The sequence below is a fragment of the Ascaphus truei genome, chromosome 2, assembly GCF_040206685.1.
Source record: "Ascaphus truei isolate aAscTru1 chromosome 2, aAscTru1.hap1, whole genome shotgun sequence".
Taxonomy (NCBI): Eukaryota; Metazoa; Chordata; class Amphibia; order Anura; family Ascaphidae; genus Ascaphus; species Ascaphus truei.
Genome location: NC_134484.1, coordinates 10,180,472 through 10,190,806, shown reverse-complemented (window position 1 = coordinate 10,190,806; position 10,335 = coordinate 10,180,472).

The following is a 10,335-nucleotide window of genomic DNA, read 5'->3' as shown; positions in this document are numbered from 1 at the left end:
TACCCCCCCCTCCACCCCTCCCCCCCCCCCCACCCCCCCCACCCTTTCCCCCTATTCCCCCCCCCCTCTCTTCTCCCCCCCCAGCCTACCCCCCCCTCCCCCCAAGATTGCTCAAGTCAAACTGTGTACTCCTGAGGCGTTTGAAATATTCCCGGCCTGAAGTGAATGTCAACTGTGACAATATACTCTCAGGCGTGGATATCTACTATATATTTCTCAAACAGTCATATGTTTCTATGTCTGTATGTGTCTCCCTGTGTCCCTCCCTGTGTCCCTAGCGGCAATCCCATTGGACCTTGGCCAGGCCAATGAGATTGCTCCGTTGGCCCACCCGCCCCGCCCCTGCACACCTCTCATTGGCCTGAGGCGGAGTGACAGGCCAAAGGAGAGACACACACACACACTCACACACACACAGTCACTCACTCTCCTCGGATCTGCGCCAGTCCCACTCCACCACCTCTCACTCCAGTCCGCGTGTGTGTGTGTGTGCCCCCCTCACCGCAAACCCCCCCCGCCCCCCCTCACCGCAAACTCCCCGCCCCCCCCCCTCACCGCAAACCCCCCACCCCCCCGCACCGCAAACCCCCCGCCCCCCCCCTCACCGCAAACCCCCGCCCCCCTTAACCGCAAACCCCCCACACCGCAAACTCCCCCGCCCCCCGCAAACCCCCCGCCCCCCCCCTCACCGCAACCCCCCCCCCCCTCACCGACAAACCCCTGCCCCCCCTCACTGCAAACCCCCCCCGCCCCCCCCCTTACCGCAAACCTCAGCCTCCCCGGCGCCAAGCCTCCTAGACCTCACCTCTCACACGCCGCCAGCAAAACTCCCCGCCGCCCTGGCCCACTCAGCTCATCTCATCGCGGCCCCCGTCTTACCACCGGGAGCACCAGTTAACTCCCCCCGCGGCCGAGCCGGGAGTGCAAGGAGGTAACCTCCCCCCCCCCCCCCACCAAACACAACCCCCACCCGCGGCCGAGCCGGGAGCACCGGGGGCGGAATGAGGTAACCTCCCCCCTCACACCCCACCGCGAGCCGAGCCGGGAGCACCGGGGGCGCAGGAGGTAACCTCCCCCCCCCCACCACACACAACCCCCCGCCCCCCCTGCGGCCGGGAGCACCGGGTGGCGCAAGGAGGTTACCCCCCCCCCTCCACACACAACCCCCCCCCCTCCACACATCCTCCCCCACACACACACACACACACAACCCCCCCCACACACACAACCCCCCCCCCCCCACACACACAACCCCCCCCCCACACACAACCCCCCCCCCACACACACACAACCCCCCCCTCCACACACACACACCCCCCCCCTCCCACACACACACAACCCCCCCCCCCCGCGGCCGGGAGCACTGGCTGGTGCAGGAGGTACACACACACAGTGACACACACAGTGACACACTGACTGACACACAGTCACACACTGACTGACACACACTGACTGACACACAGTCCACACACTGACTGACACACACTGACTGACACACAGTCACACAGTCACACACTGACTGACACACAGTCACACACTGACTGACACACAGTCACACACTGACTGACACACACTGACTGACACACAGTCACACAGTCACACACTGACTGACACACAGTCACACACAGACACTCACCCACTCACCGCCGCACGCAAACACTGACTGACGCACACTGACTGAGGCACACACACACACTGACTGCCTGACACACACTGAATGGCGCCCGCGCACACACACTGACTGAAGCGCGTACACACACCCTGACTAATGCACACACTGACTGACGCACACACACACACACACACACACACACAGACTGCCTGCCACGCGCACGCACACACCCCATGACTGACGCACGCACACACCCCATGACTGACGCACGCACACACCCCATGACTGACGCACGCACACAACCCTGACTGACGCACGCACACACACACCCTGGACTGACGCACGCACACACACACCCTGATTGACGCACGCACACACCCTGACTGACGCACGCACACACACACCCTGACTGACGCACGCACACACACACCCTGACTGACGCACGCACACACACACCCTGACTGACGCACGCACACACACACCCTGACTGACGCACGCACACACACACCCTGACTGACGCACACACACACACCCTGACTGACGCACGCACACACACACCCTGACTGACGCACGCACACACACACCCTGACTGACGCACGCACACACACACCCTGACTGACGCACGCACACACACCCTGACTGACGCACGCACACACACCCTGACTGACGCACGCACACACACACCCTGACTGACGCACGCACGCACACACCCTGACTGACGCACGCACGCACACACACCCTGACTGACGCACGCACACACACCCTGACTGACGCACGCACACACCCTGATTGACGCATGCACACACACACCCTGACTGACGCACGCACACACACACACCCTGACTGACGCACGCACACACACACACACACACACACCCTGACTGACGCACGCACACACACACCCTGACTGACGCACGCACACACACACCCTGACTGACGCACGCACACACACACCCTGACTGACGCACGCACACACACCCTGACTGACGCACGCACACACACCCTGACTGACGCACGCACACACACACCCTGACTGACGCACGCACACACACACCCTGACTGACGCACGCACACACACACCCTGACTGACGCACGCACACACACACCCTGACTGACGCACGCACACGCACACTGACGCACGCGCACACACACTGACTGGCGCACGCGCACACACTGACTGGCGCACACACACTGACACACACACTGACACACACTGACTGAGGCACACACGCACGCACACAACCGACTGTGTGTGTGTGTGTGTGTGCGTCACTCAGTGTGTGTGTGTTTGTGTTTCTGCGTCAGACTCACTGACGCGCACACACACACACACACACACACACTGACTGACTGACTGACGCACACACAATGACTGACGCACACACTGCATGAAGCTGTAAAGGGGGACAAACAGAGCTGTAAAGGAGGGAGGGGGGGGACTGGATTGATGTGAATGGGGGACAAACAGAGAGAGGGGGGAGGAGAGAGGAGACAGAGAGGAGGGGCGGGAACATTACATCCCGGGCAACGCCGGGTCTCTCAGCTAGTATACAATATTTGCCAAGCATGTCTGCTTGATACAGACCATGCGAAGGCATATGTCCCTGAAGATTAACTATGTAAATGTACCATTTCATGTAAATATCAGCACTGTTTAATGAAAATGTCCTTCCCAAATGTAAAAAGCAGAGCAACGCGTTCCCCTTTCCCCTCCCTCCCCCCCCTCCCCCCACCTCCCCTTCCTCCTCTCCCCCCCCACCCCCCCCTCTTTCCCCCCCCCCCCACCCACCCCCCTCCCCCACCCACCCCTCCTTCCCCCACTCCTTTACCCCCACCTCCCCCTTTTTCCCCCCCACCTCCCCCCTCTTCCCCCCAACCCTCTTCCCCCCCCAACCCCCTCCCCCCCCCTTCCCACCCCCTACCCCCCCTCTCCCCACCCCCCTACCCCCCCTCTCCCCACCCCCTCTATCCTCCCCATAGCCTCCCCCCAATTAATCCCCTTTCCCTCCCCCACACGCTCTCCAGTTAAAAAATCTCCGGTTCAGCACCATCAATATATGGCTGCCCTCAATGACCCTGCCCTACCAAGTGCAAACAGGATAGGGTATCATGTATATAGTTAGCTGAGTCTGCACCCCTCGGCTTGTTCGCTCCCCAGTTAAGGGGTTAACGGAATTCTCCAAACGGGCCTTAAGCCCAAATGCGGTCAATAATACCGGTAGCAAATACAGAGGACCCCTCGCGGACCTCTTTTCACTCTATTTCTTCCTGGCGACCCTGTCCCGTCAGGCCTTTTGTCCCTCCCCCTTCCCCCCTCCAGTGCCTATCCTGCTGTGTCCAAGCCCCCCCCCACACCCGAGGCCCACTGAAGTATCCCCCCCATTTATAGACAGGTCCAGGCGACCTAGTGTGTCGCTCCTCTCTCTCCCTCCTTTGAGGCCTACTGAAGCACCTCGCTCACGCTACCCTGGCTAGGCGAATTAAGACCCAAGACAAAACTCTTGACATGGGAATTCCAAGAGTTTCGGAGCCTAAAGCCCCGAAAGAAAACAAACAAAAATAATGTCCTCCATTAAACTGATATCAATCAATGCCAAAGGCCTCAACTCCCCGAAGAAAAGGAAGCTAGTCCTAAGGGATTTGAAAAACTCCAAAGGGGATATAATTCTGATTCAGGAGACCCACTTTAACTCCCCGACCCCCCCCCCCCAACACATCAAAAACGTATTCCCCCAGGCATATTTTGCCTCGTCCCCAAGTAAAAAACGAGGAGTAGCTATTCTTATTAGAGCAGGGACCCCCTTTGCGCTCTCCAAGACTCAATCAGACCCAGACGGCCGATTTCTAATAGTCCAAGGGACATTAGCAGGCACACCAATCACATTGGTCAATATCTATGCCCCTAATGAAAATCAAATTCCCTTCCTCAGAAAACTTCTTGAGTCACTGGAACAACAATCTCTCGGATCTTTGATCATAGGCGGAGACTTTAACATGGTGGCCTCCCATAATCAAGACAAGTCAAACCCTACTACCATCACCACACCACCCCCCCATGCCACATATATTTTACAGGTCCCAAAAAAAAGCCAAGAAATTTAGGGACATTATGGAGGAATTCGCTTTAGTGGATATCTGGAGGGCCCAGCACCAGAGTCAAAGGGACTATACCTTTTTCTCCTCCCCTCATCAGTCTTACTCGAGGGATCGATTATTTTCTAGGTACAAAAAATGTTTTCCAGGCCTCTGCCCAATCAAGTATAGGCTCAATCACCTGGTCTGACCACGCACCCATAGATCTCACCTTATCCCTACCCTTTGTTAAAAATACGCAATACAAATGGAAGATAAATGACTCCATGCTAAACTACCCAGACACGGAGACAACTATCCGACAGAAAATCTCACTATACTTCCAGCAGAATACGGGGACTGTCTCCACCCCAGCCATGCTCTGGGAGGCCCATAAAGCTACAATTAGAGGAGATCTAATTTCCTTAGCCTCATATAAAAATAAAATAAAAAACAAACTCCAAAAAGAACTAACAGATAAAATTGCTCACCTTGAACAACAACACAAAGCCACAATGTCAAAAAAAATATTTAAACAACTAAACCTAGCTAGGTCAGCCCTCAAACAGTCCCAGTTGGAGGATGTTGAAAAGGCACTCAGGTGGACTAAACAAAAATATTTTGACCAGGGCAACAAGGCAGATAGACTACTGGCCACCAAACTTAGGGGCACCAAAGTTAAGTCCCAGATAACCCGTATCAAGATCAAAAAGGGACAGGTTACGTACGTCGAAAAAAGAGATAGCGCCGGTATTTGCGGATTTCTACTCTGATCTATATAACCTGCATCCCCCGGGGCAAGACCAGGTCAGTCTTGACACAATCACCCAATATCTGGAGAAATGTTCCCTACCAACATTGTCCAATGAGGAAATAAAGACACTCAATAAAAAGATAACACAGGAGGAATTAAAACAAGCCATAAGCTCCTTGAAACTATCCAAAGCCCCGGGCCCGGATGGCTTTTCGAACTCCTATTACAAAGTGTTCAGGTCCATCCTCTCACCTCACCTACTCAAAATGTTTAATTCCTTTCTCCAGGGTGAACCAATCCCCGCAACAATAACAGCCGCTTAACCTAGCCATAATTCACAAGGAGGGTAGGGACCCGCTCCTTTGCGGGAATTATAGGCCCATCTCCCTACTAAATACAGACCTCAAGATCTACAGCAAGATTCTAGCAAACAGGTTAAACCCAATTCTCCCTAGACTTATACATGTTGATCAAGTAGGTTTTGTGTCGGGAAGACAGGCCTCCGGACAATACCCGCAAAATTGTGGATATAATTGACCACGTGCATCTCACAGGTTCCAAAGCAATGATTCTGAGCCTGGATGCCGAAAAGGCATTCGACAGAATCAAGTGGTCCTTTCTAGACCAAACTATGCAGAGGTTCGGTTTCTGTGGACCCTACCTAGAGGGAGTGAGAGCCCTCTACCAAAATCCCACGGCTCACGTAAAACTTCCAGGGGGCCTCACAGACCCAATACAAATCAGGAATGGGACTAGACAAGGCTGTCCACTATCACCTCTCTTATTCGCCCTAACCATTGAGCCCCTCGCAGCCACAATTAGAGATGAAAATAGTATAAAAGGAATCCAAATAGCAGATAGGGAGCATAAAATCTCCCTGTTTGCGGATGACGTGATTTTGACACTTGTGGACCCCCATGTCTCCCTTCCTAACCTCCAAAGAGCCCTAACACAATTCGGAGCAGTCTCTGACTACAAAGTAAACATGGACAAGTCAGAGGCCCTAAATTTGTCCCTCTCTGAGCAAACATGGAAACTAATTCAAGCCAACTACAAGTATAAATGGAGTAATACCTGTATAAAATATCTGGGAGTTAAAATATCCAACTCCTATAATACACTTTATCAATATAACTACCCCCCCCTATTCGATCAAATCAAAAAAGATCTAGAAGCATGGAAAAAGTATCAGATATCGTGGTTTGGGAGGATAGTCTCACTAAAAATGAATATCCTTCCAAGACTACTCTATTACTTTCAAACACTCCCAATCCCTATCCCACAAGCAGTGTTAAAAAACGTCCAATCCCAATTTTCCCAATTTATCTGGAACGACAAAAAACCTAGAACCCCCAGAACAGTGATGCTCTCGTCAAAAGAGAGAGGAGGTCTGGGTGTCCCTGATATAGTTAAATATTACCAAGCAACACAAATGAAGCAGGCTGTAGTTTGGAATTGCGACCCGGCCTTGGCTTCTTGGCTTGAAATAGAGACCCACTATGCGCGTCACAACCCCTTTCAGGTGGCAATGTGGTCCCCGAGCAATAGCGGGGTGGGTTCACAGAGGTATGAACTAGGAGCAATGAGATGCACGTGGAATGTATGGCTTAAAAGCAAAGGGAAGTACGGTCTGCTAGCATCCCCCTCCCAGCTCACACCACTCTTCGGGAACCCCAACTTCCCTCCAGGGTGTTCCCCAAGACAATTTGACCAATTTCAGGGTCACAATATAAAGCTGGTTGCTGATCTGCTGCAGAAAGAGGGAATACTGACCTATCAAGAGCTAAAAGGTAAATATCAGATAGAAGACCTCCATCTATTTAAGTACCTCCAGGTTCGCCACTTTCTACTGACACTGGCCCCAACCGCCAAATTCCCTCCACTCACCAGATTTGAATCTCTCTGCATTAAGACCACACATCAAAGGGGACTGATATCTGAGATCTACAAAGGTCTGGAGATTACATCCCAAGACCCAGACCACAGGTATATGCAAAAATGGTCAGAGGACCTCCACCTCCAAATAGATAGGGAAGATTGGGCGGAGATCTGGGAGCAAGCAACAAAAACTTCAATCTGTACAGTAACAAAAGAAAACATCTACAAAATTATGTATCAGTGGTACCTGACTCCAGTTAGACTGAGCCAAATCTACCCCGGCACGCTAGACCTTTGCTGGCGGGGATGTGGTGAAAAGGGGGACATGGCCCACATTTGGTGGTCATGCCCGGAGATACAAAGGTTCTGGACCATGATCCAGACGCTTATTTTTGGAGTAACAGGACTTTCCCTCCCCCTCGACCCACTGACTCTGGTGCTGAACAAACCAATAGAAGATATCCCCTCCCCAATGTCCAGGCTCATCATGACTATACTAACGGCAGCTAGGTGTTCTATAGCAGCAGCCTGGAAACAAATCAGGGCCCCATCGAGAACCTCAGTGATCAGGAGAATAGAGGAGGTGATGTCTATGGAGAAGCTGACTGCTATGCTTCAGAAGAGAATGCCTCAATACCAAAATACCTGGGACCCCTGGATAGAGAGATAAGCCCCAAGATTGACAAGCGGGGGAAACCCTGAACTAGACAAACCTGCAATGAATCTAAGGCGAGGATTCTAGAAAGGCCTCGGGGCCCCACATTCCCACCACCTATTCCCCTTTGTTAGTCTGCCTCCCCCCCCCCCGGCCCTCTACCCCCCCCCCCCCCACATCTTTTCCTTGCTCTTTTCTTTCTTTCTTTCTCACCTCTTCTTTCACACTAGAAAAACGAGAAAAAAAGATGTTGGTTATGATGTATCTAAACTATGGTAAAGGTCATGGGCTCATGACAAAAATGTATGTACAATAATATGTGAACATGACCAATAAAAAGAAATTGTTACAAAAAAAAAAAAATTCTATATAACTATACAAAAGTGTCTATTATTTATGAAATAAAGCCTATAATAGTAAAGCCTATAATAGTAATAATCCCCTCAGAACAGGGCATTACTGGCCAATAATACCCTGGCTGGGTTAAAGTCCCTCGGCTTCGCCTCGGGCCTTCAACTCTTCCAGCCAGGGCATTATTGGCCAGTAATGCCTGTTCTTCTGGGATTATTACTTAAATAAAATGCAATACACTGTTTAACATGATGCACTTTTCACAAGATTTTCTTTAAGTGTCTGGAAACCCGACATCCAGGAATTTCTCTTCCCCATGAAGAAACAGAAAAGAGATGAGGACCGCAGAACGCTAGAAAAACAGGCAGATAGATAGCATTATCTAGTAGTTACAACTATAGCCAGGGTGGCGAATTGGCAGTCAAACTGTGGCAAATTGAGTAACTTAGTTTTTTCCCCAAGCGCGAGTCCCCCCTCCTCTGGCAAGCGCGAGCACTCCCCCGGCATGCGCGAGCACTCCCCCGGCATGCGCGAGCACGCCGCAGTTTGTGAATGAAGCAGGGGCCGATCAGCAGTCAGAGGACACCTGTTGGGAAGCATGTAGTGAGCGTGCGTGCCTGAGCACTCCATGTACCCCCAACCCGGAAGTGTTCCTTGTCTGCACTGATATACCTCCACTGCGGCGCCACGCTCCTCTGATTCCTCTCTGGCTGTCCTCCTGCTTCACTAATAGCTGGTTGCCCTGCTACAAGTTTACAGCAAAGGTGTGCATTTTAAACTGTTCTGTAACAGTGCACTGATTTGTATTTGTGCATTTAGGTGTATTCATTCTCTTTCTAATGAATGTGTGTGTGTGTGTGTGTGTGTGTGTGTGTGTGTGTGTGTGTGTGTGACTGGCTGTGTGTGTGTGTGTGACTGGCTGTGTGTGTCTGTCTGTGTCTGACTGTGTGTGTGTCTGACTGTGTGTGTGTGACTGACTGACTGGCTGTGTGTGTGACTGGCTGTGTGTGTGTGACTGGCTGTGTGTGTGTGTGACTGGCTGTGTGTGTGTGTGTGTGTGTGTGTGTGTGTGTGTGTGTGTGTGTGTGTGACTGACTGGCTGTGTGTGTGGTGTGTGTGTCTGACTGACTGACTGACTGACTGTGTGTGTGTGTGTGTGACTGACTGGGTCTGTCTGTCTGTCTGTCTGTCTGTCTGTCTGCCTGTCTGCCTGTCTGCCTGTCTGCCTGTCTGCCTGTCTGCCTGTCTGCCTGTCTGCCTGTCTGCCTGTCTGCCTGTCTGCCTGTCTGCCTGTCTGCCTGTCTGCCTGTCTGCCTGTCTGCCTGTCTGCCTGTCTGCCTGTCTCTGTGTGTGTGTGTGTGTGTGTGTGTGACTGGCTGTGTGTGTGTCTGACTGTGTGTGTGTGTGTGTGTGTGTGTGACTGACTGGCTGTGTGTGTGTGACTGGCTGTGTGTGTGACTGACTGGGTGTGTGTGTCTGTCTGTCTGTCTGTCTGTCTGTGTGTGTCTGACTGTGTGTGTGTGTGTGTCTGACTGTGTGTGTGTGTGTGTCTGACTGTGTGTGTGTGTGTGTGCGACTGACTGGCTGTGTGTGTGACTGGCTGTGTGTGTGTGTGTGTGTGTGTGTGTGTGTGTGTGTGTGTGTGACTGACTGACTGACTGACTGACTGACTGACTGTGTGTGTGTGTGACTGACTGACTGACTGACTGACTGACTGACTGACTGACTGACTGTGTGTGTGTGTGTGTGTGACTGACTGGCTGTGTGTGTGACTGGCTGTGTGTGTGTGTGTGTGTGTCTGACTGACTGACTGAGTGTGTGTGTGTGTGTGTGTGTGTGTGTGTGTCTGACTGTGTGTGTCTGACTGTGTGTGTCTGTGTGTGTGTCTGACTGTGTGTGTCTGTGTGTGTGTGTGTGTGTGTGTGTGTGTGTGTCTGACTGTGTGTGTCTGACTGTGTGTGTCTGTGTGTGTGTCTGACTGTGTGTGTCTGTGTGTGTGTGTGTGTGTGTGTG